The following is a 19,983-nucleotide window of genomic DNA, read 5'->3' as shown; positions in this document are numbered from 1 at the left end:
AATTAATATGGCCTCAGCTTTATCATCCTCACATGCCCAGCAAGCTGCTGTATTTAAAGGAAACCAATCATATCGATTTAGTATAATATACTTGGACCACTTGATCCTGAACCCCCTCAATTTAATGAAAACTCCACTTCTAACCTCGATATTGGTCTCGAGATGAACTACAAAGTCACTAACAAAGGGTTACGATCACTTTTACAATTAATCAACTGGAACATTTGCCAGGTGATCTTTTTGAGTCTCTGAAAAAAGAATAAAATCAATTGAGCTTTCTGCACCCCTTCCAATGAAAGTTGGGGCTAACAGCACTACAGAAGTGCAGATATGGAATTTGTAATTCATTTCTAAATTATTGAGTACTTGTCCATAGGGATTGTGTATGAAGTGCATCTGTGCCTCACCATGTATAGTGCTGAAATCACAGACTGTCATTTTATTTATGTATTTATTTATTTAACACATTTTATTAAAAGCATTGACAAAAGAATTGTGTAGGGTCACTATTGTTACATTGGCCTCAAAGGCCTAACTTGTACAAAATATTCAACAATTCTTTTTTCTTTTTCAAAACAATATCAACTGCATATACAATAAAATGTAAAACTTCCCCACCTCCACCTTACATGAGTCAATACCTTTGTGCATAAGAAATGTGATGAGGGCAGCGTGTCTGAGATCAATTTGCCTCTCTTAAGCAGTACAGGGATAATTATCCTCCATGTATCATCAGATGTGGGTGGGATGGACTATTTTCTCGGGTGGTCAGCGGTGTCGGCACCAGTGAGCCCTCAGGAGAGGCGTGCCTTGTGTTCGATTCTGGGTCTTTCAAGGAGTTCACTAACATCTCCCAGGATCGTTCTACTTGTATGGACCTTATGCCCCTCCTAGCTTCGTAACCCGCCCACTTTTCCAGTTCCCTCTGCCATCCGGCTATTCTGAGTTCCCTGGGGGCTTTCTAATTTCTTGTTATTTCACGTTTCGGGTATATGAAGGCTAGGTCCTGAAATCTGCTGGTGACCTTCGTTTGAGCTCTGTGGGGGAACCAATTTATTGCAATGGCCCATAGTGCAGGGGACCTCCTTGGAAATTGTGTCTGCTACTTCTGTTGTGACCTCCTCCTACTACTGTACTAATGAAGGACAGCCCTATTTTATGTGTTTAAACTCCCCACCTATGGTCCCTCATCTCTGGCAGGTCGCTCCCTCTGCATGAAAATACTTAACGATGCGGCCTGGGGTGTGGTATGCACTATGAAGGGAAAAATATTTAATCAGCTTGAATTGTGCATTTCTGGAAATTTTAGATACTCTTGTCAGGATATTACTCCAGTCTCTTTTAGGCATAGGGATTCCGAAAGACATCTCCCACTGGGCCCTCAGAATCGCAGACTCTGTCATGAAAATAGAAAGTCAAAGGGCTATCCCTGGAAAGGTTAATGGCCGGGAATATACACACTCAAATTACAATATTCCTATCTCATTCACTCAAGGCAGGTACTCAATCAGTTTCTCAAATCACTGGTCACAAACTAAATTATAACGTTAACAGTCTTTTTATTCGTTAAAATTTCGGTATAAAGTCAATTCGAATCCACTGAAAACATATAACATAAAAACATCCCATAGTATAAAATTATTTTAAAAAAACACAATAAAATACATTTGTGCAGCATATTAAAAAAAGAAGAAATACATTTTACAAGTTGTCTGAAATAATCGTACAGTAGATTACAAAATAAATTGTATATAAGCAACAGTAACCCCCTATAATGAATGAAGCACCTAATGTTGCTACAGAGTGTCTGATTCAATAGGCTTCCTATAAATTCGTAAGGACTACCAGTATTCTAGAATACAATGTATCTGGAGTCACTTAGGCTCTTATTGAATTCTGTATTAAAAAAGTGCGTCGACGCGTTTCGGTGTTATGGCCCGCAGATGTGGTCACACCTTCATCAGGACAGTACATATTCGCTTGGGGTCGTCAAGATCAATAGACTGGTATTCTTTCTCACACTTTAGAATTCTAGGTTTTCCAGTCTCTGTATGCATTCATGTTCAATCGAGTATCATGGTCAGCAGATCAGGTTATTCTGCCAACTCGATATTCAGTCGTATTTCTTTGTGTAAGACTGTTATAGACAGATCTTTTGTTTCCTTCCCCTGTTTCTTCGATAGGCCACTGGATAAAGTACTTGAGTTGGATTACTTCCCTTCTTCCAATTAAGGTCTCCTCATGTAGTTCGTGGCACCTACTTCCCCGTGGTTCCTCTGTATGTTCGGACTGGCAATCGCGTCCTAGTACCCTCTGGATGAACTCGATATGTTCTCTCGGTTTGTAGGTAACGTCGCCTCCACGGGTACGCCTCTCTTCGAATTTTCTTGTCATGAAAATGCATGCAATTACCTATATTGAGGTCACTGGCCCATATATTGAAAAAGCTATACCTTATCCCTGGGATATACTTTTTTTTTAACACTTTATTTTCCAGGTTTTCTCACATATCAACAGTATACAATTGGTGGTACACCGTCTTATGACGCATCATACACATAAGAGCTGTAACAACACAGTCAATTATAGAAAATGTAACACATCAGTTACATGAAAAACAGTCACCATCTACACATTCCTGATATTACATTACCCTCTGTCAGTCCCAGCTTCTCTTCTAACCATTGCATGTAATCGCCTCCGTGTTTGAATCTGCGTGACCTTATATACAACTACTTGCAGTCTAAGGATATTACAGTAGTCCTGAATTTTTGAGCTGTATGGCAACAGCATCAAGCTTGCGGAATATACTCCATCACCCCACACCCTCTGGGACAATGCCATTCTTTAGTTGTGAGTTGGACGTCTGATGCAGCGATTCAACATAAGCCCGGTAGGGCCCCCATATGTCCTTCGGTGCGACAAACTGGGCATGATGCTGGCATAGATCTCACTGTTACAATAAGCCAAACTGCATAACCATCCGTGCAGGGTAGGGGCAATCCGTCAGCCCCATAATAAAGCTATCTCCGTTTTGGGCAGCAATAATCCAAGGTATGCAAATCTTTTCACTTTTTTGGGAAAATTAACAGTGTAACCCAGCCGCGCCACTTTTCAAATTGGAACAATTGTCATCTTAGTCACAATGCCTAGTGTGTTGTGGACTTGCTCCTAATAAGACTGCAGTTTGGGGCAGGTCCAGGAGAGGTGTGCAAAGTCTGCATTTGGTGCTGAGCACTTCTGGCAATTGTGAGGTCTAGACGGATATATTCTGTGTGGTTTGACGGAAGTGCAGTAAATTTGGTATAGGAATTTGAAATGCAGGAGCTTATGCCGATTGTTAAGGCAAACTTCCCTTGTAACCGCACATCATTTCTCCCATTGTTCATCTGTAATGGCCCGGCCCAGATCTTGCTTCCATGCATTTCGAACCTCGTCATCTCTAACCTGTCTCGCATTAGCGCATGCTTTGTATATCTTGGAAATTAGGTGAGTACCTGTCTCACTTTCTATGATACTCATGAGTGGTGCAAAAGAGACGGGTTCTACTGGGTAAGTGTGTAGTGTGGCACGTAGAGCTGAGCGGATGCATCCAAATATATAAGCCATTCATAAAGGTGATTGACTGGAACCGGGGGTCTTCAGTCACTGAGAAAATATGTTCTCCCGGTGAGGGAGAGAATTGAGTTCAAATCCCTGTGCATCTCACATCAAGCATATTGGAAATCCAGCCCAGTAATTAATCACACGCTGATCACCCCCTATCGACCCACAAAACAGCTCCGTTCTCTTCACGCCTTTTTGGCGGTAGTCCCTCGGAATCGGAGATCTAGAGCGGGAGGCCGGTCATTTTCCTACAATGCAGCCAAACTGTGGAACTCACTCCCCCTTCACCTAAGATCCAATCCTAATTTGACGACCATCCGCAAACAGCTCAAAACCTTCCTTTTTAATAAATCAGTTTAACTCCATTCTTGCTCTTTTTTGGAGGGTATTGACTTAGTCTGTTAGCGCCTGGACACCTCAGGGCAGCAGCCGCGCTTAATAAAACCCTTTTTCATTTCATTTAATTTCATTTCATTTCATAAGTCCCCCATTTTTGTGATATAAAATTTAGCTAAAGTGCGTTGCACCAATTTTTTCCTGGTTATTGGCAGCCGAGTGGGGTTGGGGAGGGGTAGGGCCGACAAGTATAATGTGGTGGCACCAACTATCCTTCGTAGTTCGTCCCATGTCCAGCTGGTGGCGGAGACAGTCTGTATGTCGTGCGGATCTCTAGGAACGCCCCTCAGAAGTACAGTAGCTAGTGTGTCAGGTAAAACAAAATCCGCTTCCAGCCATAAAAATGGGATCCTTGCATCGGGATGAAAACAGGCCATAGCAGCATTGAGCTACTAAATAATACAGATGAAAATCTGAGACACCATATCCCCCTCTGTCGCAAGGAAGGGTAAGCACTTGCCAGAGGATGCGTGCCCTCTTACCCCTCCATACCAGCCTGATGAGGTGTGTACATAGTGTAAAAGAAAAACATAGCTGAGGGGTACCGGGATATTATCAAAAAGATACAATACTTTAGGAAGCACCACAATTTTAAGTAGAGTGACTCTGCTAGCTATGGACAGCGGCAGACGCAGTCAGCGTTCCACTTGGGGTTCCAAGGGGCATACTGCAAGCCCATAGTTCAAACTGAGGATTTGCGCAGTGTCCAGGTGGATATGTATGCCTAAAGATTTTACCGAGTCTTGACACCATTCAAGGGGGAATCCGCAGTCCAATGGGACCATGCTTGTTGTTAATGGGAAGATCACTGACTTGTGCCAGTTGATGCCCAGCCCAGAAAAACAGCTGAATCTGAGTATTTCTCTGATACGTGGTTCTAAGTTCTCCTGGGGGTCTCGAACATAAAGGATAGTGTTATCTGCGTATAACAAGACTAATAAGGGGCCAGTGTTGAATTGTAAGCCTCTGTGTAAATGACATTCTTGAAAATGGCAAATCAAGGGATCCATGGCCAAAGTAAAGAAAAGTGGGGACAGGGGGCAGCCCTGTTGGGTGCCTCGAGACAACGAAAAGTGCTAGGATAGAGTGCCGTTCAATCGGAGTCTCGCCGATGGCCGACAATACAGTAGTGCTGTAGTGGCTACGAAGCCCACAGGCATGCCCATGCGGCACATAATTGAAAAAAAAGGGCCACTCCAAAGTATCAAAAGCTTTTTCCACATCCAAAAGAATAGCAGCAGCTGGCACTTTTGGGTTAATTCTATGAATTACAGCAAATAACTTGCCGAAAGATCACTCCCTATTTTAGAAGAGTAAAAAGTTGTGAAGTAGTCCAGGAATTCATCTCGAATAGCTGGAATAGAAGAGAGCGTTTGATTCTTGGATGAGCGTAGTAGAGTGATGTATGGCCTGCTGTACGGGGGGGGCGTAGCATCTGTGCAAGTACCCTCTTGGGTCGCTCAGCTTCTCCAGACCGTCTGGCAGACTGGTATTTGCACAAGAATAATAATTCCCAGTCCACTGTCTCACGAAATTCAACAAGTAGGGACAACCGTTGACCCTCTGCATCTGTGTCAGAGGTGTTTAGTGATGTGGCATCTAATACTGTGAGTTGGCGTTCAATGCGTGCAAGTGTATTACGCAGGTCTTTAAGCACTCCAGCATCCTTGGCGATGTATATGCCCCTTATATATGCCTTAAAACCCTCCAACAGAACGGCCCATGTATCTATTGTACCAGTGTTAATAGAGAAGTAGTCTTCTATGGCTTTGTGAACCTCTACATCAAAAAGATCATCATGGAAGGCGCGGCTCGGGAATCGCCACTGTCTCTCTAAACCCTCTGGGCGGGGGACATTCAGTTGAAGCTGCACTGGGGTGTGATCCGAATAAGTGCGCGGCAGTGTCGCCAGTGATCTGAATTCAGCCAGCAACCCTGGGGGAGATTAGTCAAAAATCATTCCTGGTCCAAGCATTATGGTGGCCCGAGTAGTGGGTATATTCCGTAAATGCAGGATTGCGCTTGCGCCAAATATCTAGCAATGAGAGTTGCTCACAGAGATCTGACAGAGCGCGGCGCACACAAGGTTTGGTGTCTGGAAAGGTGGAAGTGCTGTCAAGGCTTGGGTTCAATAGTAAATTGAAATCCCCCCTACCAAAATAAAGCTGGGTTCCAACCTTGCCAACTGGGCGTGTAAAGAGTGAAAACAATTACGGGAGTCAGTATTCGGACCATAAACATTCACCTAAGCCATGTAATGTCCCAAGAGCTTGCCTGTGACGATGAGGAAGCGTCCCTCACTATCCCCTACCACTGAGATGAGGCTGAAGGGAACTCTCTTGTGGATAATGATGGCCATGCCCCTGGCATAGGTATTATAATTCGCAAAATATCTGTGTGCTCCCCAGCTAGCAGCAAAGCGGGTTGTGTCCGATTTCGGCAAATGTGTTTCCTGCAAATAAGCAATGTCTACTTTGTGTCGCATCAAATAAGTAAGAACCTGTCGACTTTTACAGTTGTTGTTCAGCTCCCTGACATTCCATGACATTAGGGACAGGCTAGAGGGACCTTCAATGTTACCTAACCGTCTCATAGGGGAGAGGAGTTGGCCTAACGGCTAGGGCGGTCGCCCTCGAATCTAGGGAACTGGATTTGAGTCTTGGCAATGACGCTAAACATCCTGTGATTCTGGGCAAATCACTAAATCTCCCCTTGCCTAACAAAAATGAATGTGTCTCCTCATGTAATGCAACTGGTGCTATGTAAAACGCTCTGATACCCAATTCGGGTCAAGTTCGCACTATATAAAACTCTGTAAAAAAAAAATTGCATAGCAGACATATCATTGTGTGACAGCAGAAAAGAACTAGAAAAACAATGACAGTGACCATCAATGCCGTGACTGGATACATCTAAGCAATGAAAAGTTCCCCCCCCCAAACTCACCTCTACCCAAGCGAGGCAATCCCATAACAAAACATAGAACTGGAAGTAACAAGTAACTTTCCATTCAAATGACGTACCCTGAGAAGGGCACTATCGCAAAACATGAAAAAATCCAAGGTGTACACCTTGAGGGGTGGCGACGCCACGTCAGCCGACCAATTAAATGAAATAGCACAGAAGTATAATGTACATTAACTCTGGTCCATTTATCAATCAGGATGGAGAGACATTGCCATGTCGCTAACCGGTACCAGAGCTGGAGAATAATTCAACACTTTGGTCCGATCCGCTGTGCGGAGGGGAGGGGCCCCCACTCCTGGGCCCGACCTTTTGTTGTTTTGTTTGTAGGAGTGACAGAATTCCTGAGCCTCCCTAAGAGTGTCAAAGATGCGAGCTCGGCCAGCTATATCGACCTTTAGTCTGGCAGGATACCACATCCCATATTTTAAACCAGTATTTCTAAGGGTAGCCTTCACCCCATTAAACTTCCGGTGGGCATCTGCACCATCACAGTGAAGTCTGGGTAGAAGAACAATTTAGAGCCCTGCCATATGGTGTCTCCTCATTCCCTGGCAAGTCGCAATATCGAATCTCGATCTTGGAGGTTCATGACTCGCGCAATGATGGGTCTTGGGGGGGAGCCAGGATTGGGCCGGGGCCCGAGGACCTATATGCTCGCTCTATCACAAATCTGGGGTTAAAGGGCTCCTTTCCAAAAATGTCAGACAACAGGGTCTCTACAAATAGATCAATCTGGCCCGCGGTTGCAGTTTCGGGGACATTCAAAATGCAAATGGTATTGCGCCTGCTGTGTGCCTCGAGGTCTTCATTCTTTATAGCCACCTCCTTGAGGATACGCTCGACACGCTCTAGACTCTTCAGGGACTGCGCTGTGCCATCCTCGATGTCAGAGATGCGAGCTTCAGCTATGTCCAGGCGTCGATCATGGATTTTAGCCACCATGTCCGCCAAGCTCTTGTCTAGCGCGTCAAACCGTCCATCCAGAGCTCTGAAACCTGCCCTCATTTCCTGAAGCATTGACGCCAATAGTGCAAGAAGGTCCTCCACAGGCTCCGTATTCTGCCCACTCTCCGCCATTGTGAGGTCTTCCTCTGCAGGCTTGTCTGTGAGCTGTTCAAAGAGTTGGGTTTTCTGTTTGGGGTCTTTGCGACCCATCTCACGGCGCCGCATCGTGACGGAATCGCAGGGTGTCCAGGAAATACTCTGCTGTATTCGCAGCTAATGCAGCTACCTAAAGTTAAACCAGCCGCCTGCAGCGTACCTCCTGAAGTAATAATGGAGGTGGCGCAAGCTATCGCTGGCCCAGTGTGTTGACAAGGGAATGATACCAAGAGCGGGGGAAGCTGTAGTGCAGCAAGTGACAGGGGTAAGTCCCGCAGGCCGGACCCGTTGACCCCTCGTGTCTACACACCCTTGTCCCAAACCAGAAGGCACTGCACCGCTTATGGAGCCCCAGGAGGATCGTCCATTAGCCGGAGAGCAGAGAAATGGGCCATGAGCCTGTCAAAGAGCCAGATCAGGCCCCCGACCCAGGATCTGGGAACATTGGCCAAATGAATGCAGACAACCAGCAAGAGGGCCAGGCCTGGCCAGCACAGTGGGTACAGGGAGCAAAGATGTAGCGCCCTCAAAACCTCCTTGTAGCAGGGAACCACCGCATGTGAATGTAGGCCCCCCCCACGTCTCACGAAGCCATGCACTGGGGCAGATCACCAACGGTTGTGCAGCCGGGGAGCTAAGGAGAAGGGACCACGCAACCGGGCAGCCAGCCGCAACGAGTCCGGGGCTAGCACAGAGATGCCCCCCGCCTTCTCTTACGCCTCCACATCCATAGATGGGCACCAATAAGGTTCATGGTGGGCCCTGTCCCCAGCGCGGCCTCGAGAACATGGCGGGCGTGTGCGCTTGTGAATGGGCGCAGCCAGTTGTTCTCACGTTCAGCCCAGTTAGCAGCATATCAAGGGGGAGTCACCACTACCGCCCTGCGACCGGTACCATCACTGCAGCTGTAGGCCCCCACTCACCACCATGAATGCCGGGTGTCGTTTCGCCACTCGTCCGCCCACAGAAGCAGGGCCTGGGAAGATGAGCCCCGCCTCCCGGTGTCTCGAGCCCTCGATTGCCGCAACTCAATACTTGAGGCACCCTCAGGCTTCGGAGTCGGACCGCCGAGACCAGGACTGTTTCATCTATGCGGTGCCATTCCAAACATGACCAATGCCACAGGCAGAGTCAGAGATAATGCTGGTAGCGTTTGGAGAGCCGACGGAGCTTCAACAGCAAGCAGCCATCTTGGTCGCTTGCTTGGCCATGCCCCCCTGTAATATACGTATCACTGCACTTTCAAGCATGTGGGGTATATAAATATGATTATTATTAAAAATATTGTTATAAAAGTTAATGATCAGGACATTCATGCCTGTCTCAAATATAATATGCACCAGCTGGAATTGGTCTGTGTCAGTATAAGACTAGATCACTCTCCTTTGACAGACAACAGATTTTAGATTTACCAAATCTTCTTTCGCCCTCCCGACTCTTGATGGTGTGGCTACATTATGAAAAGAGGAAAACCTCTCAAAGTGAAATGTGCTTAACGCACTGGTTTCATGCATGCAAATTAGGTCGAACTGTTTAACATAGTTCATCCATTCCTTATTCTGTAAAGTACTCTTGCCAATTCAGGTTTGTGATTACCTTGAACAATTTTAAATGAAATGCCCAGTTGAGCCACACAGTTTGTACTATTATCTCCTGCACAGGCAGTTTCAGAGTTGCCAATTCAGTCGCTTTCTTCAAGTAATGCTAGCCGCTGAAAAGGATTATGTGTGGCAATAGTTGGTAGTGAGGCACAGTTATGAAGGTCCTTGCTAAGAGGTGGTAATGGCCTGTCATATGTAGGACATTAGTAGAAATAACTCATAGGAGCAGCCCTCATCCAGTAGGACCACCAGTTCCTTGAAGCAGCCTATATAAAATGTTGCCTGCCATGGTCGGATTCTTGAAATTAATAACAACACAACCACCTACAGATGTCTTGGGTACGATGCCTACCCACGGCACGTTTCTAAAGTCTTCAGTGCACTGCTGTGAGGGCCCTAGGTGTTTGGCTAGCCAGTGGGTCAATTGATTCTACGCTCCCTTTAGCCCTCTTTTAGTTAGCTCCTTACTGGTGTTGCATCCTTAAGAACCACTACTTAGGAGGTGGTCTCTGGGGAAGTTGTAATGATTGATAGGCACATACACAGGCATGGTCTTGTCAGTTTGTATTTCCTCTTCAGGCATATTCAGTTGATACTTCGTAGGTGCCATAAGCCTCAGAGTGTGTCATTCTGCCAGAGTGATTGTAGATATAAATTTCGTGGACTGAGGGGACCTCCCCAACCCTTTCATTCTCATGTACGGCAGGTTTGTTTTTAATGGGATCTGTTCTACACTGGGCATGTGTCTTGTCCAATAAAGTGTCACTTGTCCCTTTATTGGTGGATATGAAATGTGTCTGTTTCTCAAGATTTAGCTTTCCTGTCTGCGCGTTACAAAAACCTTTAACTAGTGCCCTTTATTGCGCTGATGGATAGAGTTAATGAATCCAGAATGTCCTTGCCAGTGCAAGCAACTTCCTGCAGATTAACAGCAGCATTGCCACCCCGCTTACAGTGGCCTAGATGCAAAAATGCTTCCATTGGATATGGTTTGGGCTTTGGCTGAGTGGCACACACCAACTCACACTCCCACACCAACCCTCTCACATTAAAGAAATAGTGTCCAAAATAATTTGCAAAGTGCCCTTAAATACAAATGAATTCCCTGCCGAAACCACAGGGTTGGTGATACTTTCAACTATTTCAGATTTTCCAGCAACTTCCAAGTACCAAGTTAGGGGATTTGTCAGTGTGGATTCAGAATATTCTATATTCTGGTAAGTGGCAAATTGGGTGCCCACCAATCTTTTTTCTACCATCACAATTTTATCGTTGAAGAAGCCCATATTGCCAGGGAACAAATTATCAAAAGAGGAAGTTCCCCTGATATCGCCAGTCCCTTGTGTAGATGTTCTCTTCCCTATTACGAGAGGGGTTTCACTACCCTAGCATTAAGAATTCCAGGAAACCAGGGGGTGGCCCAGACAGCCCAGGTAAATGATGGAACTGATTTTGAAGATTGTGCTGCCCATCAACGGGAGCCAGGAAGTTGTGATCAAATTTCTGTAACCCGTGGATGTCATGCTGCACTACATAGCATGCCCTTAAGGAGAGCTAATGTGGAGTCTTGAGGATTACCATTAATCAGATGCAAGAGTATGAGGACTTGAGCACCAGTTCTGAAAAACACTTTCTGCCACAAATAATGTAATTTTCTTTATAAGACAGAGCTGCTTCCAGCCAGGACATTCCATTGCATTATTGTTTGGCAATGTGTTGATGGATGATGATGGTGTCCAGGGTGAACCCAAGCGACTTCACATTCAGCGAAAGTTGTAGTTTGAACCTGCAAGGTTCATGTCAGTGAGCCAGGTTTGCTCCATTTCTTGTTTGTTCTTCTTGGCAAAAAAAATGAAATTCTATCTTGGTGGAGTTGAGCATCAGGTATGCACTAGATATCCATGCCTAGGTGAGGTGCAGTCAGAGTTTAATTTAATTTAGTATTTGTATGGCGCAACGAATAATCCCCAGGGGGATCTCTCAGTGCCCGGGTGGCAGACAGCTAATGACAACATGGATGAACAGTGCTCATTGAAATAACCAGGTTTTAAGACGTTTCTTAAATTGTGCCAGATTGATGCATGCCCGAATATCCTCTGGCAGACCATTCCAGTGTTTCGCGGCTAGGTGGGAGAAGGCACCCCCTGCAATCTTGACTTTCTTGATTCTCCGGGGACAGAGCAGCTTTTGAATGCTGGATCTCAGCTGGCATCCCGGAGTACACCATTCTAGTTTTTTTGTTAGATATGCCGGCCCTAGCCCATGGAGAGATTTAAATACCAGGCATAAAAGTTTAAAAAACGATCTTTTCCTAATTGGGAGCCAGTGCAGTTCTCGTAGCAGAGGCAATGATGGGGTTTGTGCAGGTTTGTTGAGGGCAAGGCGTGCTGCTGTGTTTTTTGACGACTTTTAACCTTGATAACAGATCTTCCCTAATCCCAACCAGTAAAGAATTCCCATAGTCTAGTCTACTGACTAGAAGCGACTGAATAGGAACCTTTCTGGACGAGAGGGGAATCCAGGCATTGGATGCCTGGATCAGAAGAGACTTCCAAGTAGAGTTGTCATACTGGTGACTTTTGATGCTTCCTTTTGTGAGTAAAGCAACAAGGGCCCTCTCCTAGAGGCTCAAGATACCAGATGGAAGGATGGATCACCGGCAGACCACTCATCCTTTGGGATCTTTAGGTGCCCAGTGTAATGTCATTATATAGATTACTGTTTTGATGCAGTATGGACAAATATGTTACTGTCTTCATTACAAAGTAATCTTAGTAAGGAGTGATTGGTTATTTTTCTATTGTTAGTTGACCATGTAATTTGGGTAGGCTTTATTACATTTGTCACAGTAGACGTTTTCAGCTTTAATCACGCTGCGAATGCATACAGGCTAACCAGCGAAGGCAACGTATTGTACGATTTTCAAAATGAATTTGTAGGAAGCAAGTCAAACTATTAAATTGTCTTGTTTTCTTTCTTGTTGTATTGTAAATAAAATTAAACAAATTCAATTCCAAAAACTGATATTTTGGAGACCTCCTATAAAAAATGCAAATGGTAATGCATACAACTACCACATGTTATAATCCCATAAGGAATTGCAGCTAAGGTTTAGTATAATAATTCATCATAGTTCAATCATGTCACTGATGAAGCATGCTTAATCCATGTTCAGTTATTTTTGGTTAGTTTACAATCTCCTCACACCAACATTGAAAGTGTATGATGTGGGCTCTGGTGTCAAAGGAAGAATGAGAGTACTCTGTGACATCATCCAATGTAAAAAATGTGCCCATACCATAATGGTTACATCGCCATTTGAGATACATTGTTAAGAAACGTGAAAAGAAGACTGGTGCTGATTTTCCATTTTGAAACGCCGCACGTCAACTCAGCTCACCCTCTGTTTTTAGGACCCGGTAACTGCGGGAAGCAACGCCTTGCCGGACCCGCTCGCGGGTCCCGCAGCGCGTCCTGAAACTGGTGACAGGACCACTTGAAAGGGGGCAGGAACTCCACGACCGGCAGGGCTGCGAGCATCAACAGCAGGGACTCCGAGGACCAGCAGTCCCTGCGCGCCCCTGGACCAGCTGGGCTGCTCTCCCTGCCGGCCCCGCCCACCCGCTAGTCGCACTACTAGTCATTTAAAGGTGGACGTGATCCCGCTGCGCGGGAGCGCGCGGGAGTGCGCCGGGAGAAGCCCGGGACTAGGGCGGGACCGTCTGTGGCCGTCCGTGGTCGGACAAGGTTGGGTTGGGCCTACACCCTTTCATCGTGTCAGCGGTCTTATGGTACTGACAATATCTTTGTGTTTATGACTCTGACCATAGACCTATATGCCCAGTACTATTCATCTTTTCTTTTTTCGTGCCTCGCATCACTCCAACCCTAGTAGTGTTTGCCATTATTTTTTATCTTATTTAATTTTTTAGGTATTAGTCATTTCGTTACCTTGAACTGTTTTTATGACTAAAATGTCATCACTTGAAGTGAACTCTCTGTCGGGCACGGCGGGGTTTTCCATCTTAGGCCCACTGGACAAATTCTTTTCAAAAATTAAGAGTGAAGTTGATAGGGAGCTTACACTCGCAGAGAAGCGAGCTGGGCAACGCCTTTGCATCGAGCTGCTAAAACAAAGACCGCTACCATCTCTGAATGTAGTCACAGGCACTTTGACTGATTCAACTCAATCCAAGGCATCTGATAGTGAGTCTTTCAGCACAGAGGATATCCCACTTATATTCCAGACCAATTATCGAGTCCAAACTGACACCATAGTTATCCCTGACTCTATCCCCTCTGAGTCTATTGACAATCAGATTATTGATTTAAGTACTCCCCTTAACGACTTAGCACCTCTCCATGATATAAATGTACTTTCCCCTATCTTTACACCCTTGGGGTTTGACCAACATTCCCATAGTGTACCTGACAGAAAGCCTATAAAATCTAGGGAAACCAATAAGGGTTGCAATAGTGCCTCTGGTTCACCACCGAGGAAGAGAAGCAGGAAGGGAGTATTTAAAAAGGGGAACAGACCTGTCATCAATCCTATGCACATTCCGCATACGATTCCCCAAGAAGTAGGGAAAGCAGATTTAACAGGGCATTTGAGTGCGAAATCGATATCTGTTCCTAGCTATGAAGGTCTATTAAATGATATCAATTGTCTTATTAAAGCATTGATACTTCCACTCACCGAAAGGGTCATAAGGTTAGGGGATAAATTTGACCAGATCCTTTTAGGGCAAAAGGTAACATCTTGTCACAAACCTGATGAGCAAAGAAATGTAAATCAGTGTGTTAAACAATCTCACATTGAACCATCTAAGCAACTAACTGGTACTCCTAGATTAACCATAAAGCCCGCAGCAGGGTGCTCCAAACCAGTGCTGGATATTAAATCTTCTAAGAAATCCTCTTTAGCTATTGACACAACCAACAAAGAAATGCCCCATTCTAATACAGGGATACAAAAAAGATGCCCCACTATTAAAGATCCCTTGGGCAGATCAACCCTTGCACCTATAACTAAAACAAGAAATGTCGCCGATTTGCCGCCGGAATGCCTAAATTATGTCATCGTCCTCACAGGTGTCCCGCCTATGCCAGATGGTAACCCAGAACATTACTCTAGTTTAAAAAACAAGGTTATCTACTGGCTGCGGAAAAACAGACCACTTCCAACACACCTTAATGGTGACATAGTTTCGGTTAGGCGATGCAACTGGGTGGGATCTAGACCCAAGGATATCGAAGGGGACGTGATCATTGTCAACTTAAAAGACCACAGACTGGTCACACATATTAGTGATTGGTTTCCTGGGAATGGTGAGGGGGGGATTGCCACGCATAACCTGAGCTACTTCTACCCGGAGGCGCTCATGAAACCTCCACTCCCTAATAACCTATCAATAAGGAAGAGTAATCTCCGCTCCAGAAATAATTGGAGACCTGAAGGCCTACACAGACCCATTCAAACCCTGAACCCAGCCCAAAGATATTATAATGGTAACGACTCTCCCTTTTTCCAGCCAACACCTATTCCTCACCAGCCTAAGAACTATAGACCTCACGCATCACATAGACCAGTTTCATTGATGAATCCAATGGCCCACGTTTTTTATAACAGAAATAATGATTTTCGTTTTCCATCTTTGTACCCAAACCAACCTTTGCCTAATCATAATAATCCTTCTGCCTATATTCCCTGGGATCATCCCCAAACCTATAACCCCAAGGATACTTGGAATATACCGTTGACTAATTTATTCCATCCTTTGTCCGGAATGGATGAGAATGAATGACTTAATGTGACAGGTAATAGGGAAAAGTTGCCTGATGGGTATTTGATGTGTGGAGGTACTACTGTCCAAAATGATTTGCCTAGCACGTTAAAGGAGCAATGGGATAACAAGATCGTTGGGAATAATTTACCTAGTTATTCTCCGGACCCTAACTTTGTCCCTTATCATTCCCAACTAACCCTCAATCACTGTAGCTCTGTTATTCCCACGACTACAGTGGCCACATCAACTATACTTCTCCCACTTCCGCGGACTCCCGTAGAGAATGCTAGAAGCATACAAGGGGATCCTAGTAAGGTATCTCATTCTCTGCTCTCGTGGAATGTGGCGGGTTTGGGAAGCAAAGTTGCCAATAACGCTTGGTTAGATGTTATACAAAATCATTGTATACTTTGCTTCCAAGAAACGTGGCTTTTCGAAGAAGTACATCTGCTAGGCTACCAGACCTTTCATTCCCTGGCTATGCCATCAGTACAGGGACACAACAAGGGTGGTCTCTGTATTTATGTTTCAACTACCGCGGATGTAAAGGTATATACATTTTTCTCTAGTCAATATTTCCAACTATTATCATTTAAATGGGGCCTCAATGAGAATATTCTACTAGTGAATTTTTACAATAATATGTCTAATAGTGAAATGGAGCCCATAATGACAAATATGCTGAGCTATATTACCCGTTTTTCTGATGACTGCGTGGGGGCAAAAAAGATTGTCTGGGTGGGGGATTTTAATTGCACCATCTGTTCACCCTCTGAAACAGATTTGTGTGGTCTGTCAGATTATGGGGAGGAGGGTCCAATACATTTCTCTCACACCAAGATGGGGTCCCTTTTGAATGGCATTGTTTTCAATTTTGATTTTTCATTTGCCAACCAGACTTGCTCACCACCTGCCACATTCGAGCCAACCTTCTATGGCAGAGGTTGTAACTCGACAATTGACTTTGTTTTAATCACCCCTGCCAACCCAGGGTTTATAACCTCCTGGGAATTTGGAAAGGATTTATCGAGTGACCACTATCCTCTGATAATTGAGTAAACGTGACTGGGTGCCACGGTAAAAAGGGGATTGCCCGCACTTATCCATATAAGATCAATCTATCCAGAACTAATGGATATGTCGTCAAATGGGAAAAAATTGTGCCCCGAGTGTTCCTACAGAATGTGCTCACCCAATGTGCTGCTGATGTTGTTGTCTGTTTGGAGGAACATGGCGCTCCTAGGAACGTTATGTCCGCATTTGCAAACATCCAACGCTACATCAAAACTATGCTGGTTTGAGTGCCCAAAAGGAAATCCAACAAATCCTGATGGGTGGTTCAACAGGAAGTGCACGAAGGCGTTGAAAGACCTAAAAAGAGCCTTGTCCTTAAAACCAAGAAATCCCCCGTTAATACGTGAGACCAGGAAATTATATAAATCAGCTATCAAAGAAACAAGATTGGCTTTGAAAGAGGAAGCGTGGGAAGCACTGACTGAGGCTTCTAGGCAGAAGAATAGTTCTCTCTTCTGGAGGGCGGTAAAAACTCTATACCAACCGAGGGAAAGTGTTAACACTATTGACCTAGCCATAACTGGTGAAAGATGGTTAACTCATTTTAGTCAACTGTATAATCACACAATGGTTGGAGACACTACATCATTATTAGATGCGTGTCCTATTATAGAAAATAGAGTAGACAACATTGGCCCTGAACACCCCTTAACCCACCCATTTCCTATAGACTTACTCTTTACTATAGAGGAAGTTCACGATGCCATCAGGGAAAGTGCACCAGGCAAAGCCCCAGGACCCGACTGCATTCCGGTAGATGTTTACAAAACAGAACCGGATTTCTGGGCCCCCCTGCTTACAAATGTTTTGAATAAAGGAAACCAAAACGGGTTCATTGAATCCTGGAAGGATGCTATCGTGGTCCCTATATTTAAAAAGGGTAGCAGGGACGACCCTACCTGCTACAGGCCGATATCCTTATTGGATGGTTTAATGAAAATGGCAGGAAGAATTATCCTAAAGAGAATACAACTCTGGGAGGAAGACCATAATGCTGTGTCCCATTTACAATATGGTTTTAGAAGAGGAATTGGGACAATTGAACAATGTCTAAACTTGTCCCTCCTTATGTCTAAGTATACCGAGGTCAAAGGCGGAGCTCTTTTTATAACATTCATTGATTTAAGCTCCGCCTTTGACTGCGTTGATCATTCATTACTGTGGGCCACACTGGGCGAACTGGGTATTGACAATCACATTATTATTTTTATTAAACAACTCTATAAAGAGGCAGGGGCAAGAGTGAGGTTTGGCAAACAGGGGGAATGTTCTGAGAAATTTTCGATTTCCCGAGGGGTGAGACAAGGCTGCATTTTGGCCCCGCAGCTTTTTTCCTATTATATAAATTCAATTGGACAGTACCTTTCTTCTCTACCAAATGACTACCCAACCGTTAAAGGCTTACCTGTTCCAATTCTATTGTATGCCGACGACGCGGCCATAATGTCCCAGACCCAAGTCGGTTTACAAAGGGTGGTAACCAATTTTGCATGTTATATGAAGGACAGAGGTCTCAGAATCAATATCTCGAAAACATTTACCATGTCATGTACTCGAAAGTTTAATAGAGCCCCATGCACCATATACCTAGATAAACAAAAAATCGCATCTACAGATAAATTTTGTTATCTTGGAGTTCTGTTTGATAGACGGTGTCGCTGGCAGGCTGCGATAGCAGCCAGAAAACTGGCATATAGTCGCACCATAGGCGCCTTGCGCGCTTTTTCTGATCGAATTGGCGGTAAGCCTATTAAAGAGCTGGTCCAGATTTATCGGGCTAAATGCGCTTCAACAGCTACCTATGGTGCGGGCTTATGGGGCATTGAGAAGGACCACTCCCTGCAGGGTTGAGAAAACCAATTTATTCGGTATCTACTGGGAGTGGCCAAAAGTACCTCAACGTACATGTCACATATCGAGATAGGAGTTAATTATCTTAGCGACATCATTAAGATGTCCCCAATCTTGCTCTGGCATAAAGTGTGGGTTACACATGAAGCTAGGTTTAACAGAGATTTAATTGAAGACTGCTTGGCCTTAGATGGGGTTGCCAATGTCAGATGGTTGTCGTATGTAAGATCTATACTTACTGATCTGGGTCACCCGGAGTACTTTGATAATCCTAGAACTTTGGAGGGTGTCTCGAGATCGGCCTTAAAAAAAATGACAACCATCCATCAAGAAACTGGTAGATGGACCCTTGAAAAATCAAAACAAACAGTTTTAAATTACCAGGAAACTACCCCCAAAGAAGGTTTGCAAACCTACCTGGTTGTGGTACCTAGCCCATACCATCGAATGCTTTTGTCCCGCCTGCGCCTGGGGACCTTCTTTCGCATGGTTACTTTACCTAACATCAATGACTGGTCATCTAACAAATTGATCTGCCCATGTGACAACATCTCAGTGCAATCTAACATACACATAATGTTCTTTTGCAAACTATATACCAACCCCAGACAACAATGTTTGAAGCCGTTTTTAAAACGATGGGGGCTACGAAAATGCAGATTAGCTTTCTTAAAAATGTTACAGCTAGAAGATGACCATGTTATATTTGCCGTCTCATGTTTCTTAAAATTGGTTATAAGGTACAGAAAATCTTTGGGTTAAAACCTCCTCATTTCTTGTAATATCATTATCTGTTATATTGTTTTTTCTGTAAATCATGGTGTTTTATTTCTGTTTTCGAAATGATTGTTTTTCAAATGTTAAAGTAAGCGCCTATTTGTATCAATCATGTATATGATATTTTAATCGTTGTATATAAATTTTCTCTGTAGTGCTTTTATGATTTTATTGGTAAAATCGAATAAAGCTTACTTTACTTACTTAAAAAAAAAAAAGACTGGTTCTGAGGGACTCTTTTCCAACGAAAGGCCCAATAATTTGTTTTCACCCACAGGCATGCCACAGAGGCTAAATGCTATCCTGCATGTGGCGCAGGTACATTATCTAGAACCCCTTTGTGATAAGGAAAGGACACTGTTGGTCATCTAGTCTAACTCGAGCTTTTCTATTTTGCATATTTTAAATACAAATGATACAAGTCAAATCTCAAATGTTTGACAATTGTGACAATTGGATCTGACTTTTGACTAACACTGGCAACAATCTGTATAAGACAGCCTGGACACAATGACCACTCAGAAGATCCAAGAGCATAAAGACAGTTAAATACTTTTAGCAGATTAATATATGTACTTAAAAAAGCAAACAATGCATTTGAAAGAATTTTAAATTTGAGGCTAAAAATTAAGTTGGTATCCTGAGCCAAACTGTGTGAGAGCGGTGTTTCAAACAGAATGTAGTCTGGATGGCTGGTGGCCTTAAAGGAAGATTTGGTACACACCAACGAGTGGAGAGCATGCACAAAGAGCAAAAGGGATAAAGAAATATGCTAGAGTCTAGCATATTGCTGCGCCTTTTAGAAATAAAACCAAACATTG

The 19,983-nt window shown here is 44.3% G+C and overlaps 1 long non-coding RNA gene across 1 annotated transcript in view; it reads right to left on the bottom strand.

Annotated features, from left to right (window-relative positions):
• The window catches only part of LOC144825287 (uncharacterized), a 132,767-nt gene that overhangs the window by 99,268 nt on the left and 13,516 nt on the right, over positions 1-19,983 (bottom strand). The gene's annotated exons all lie outside the window — the stretch shown is intronic.

This window comes from Lissotriton helveticus, chromosome 3_1 (genome assembly GCF_964261635.1).
Source record: "Lissotriton helveticus chromosome 3_1, aLisHel1.1, whole genome shotgun sequence".
Lineage (NCBI taxonomy): Eukaryota > Metazoa > Chordata > Amphibia > Caudata > Salamandridae > Lissotriton > Lissotriton helveticus.
The sequence above is the reverse complement of the archived record's forward strand: the minus strand, read 5'-3'. Positions and strand labels throughout refer to the sequence as shown.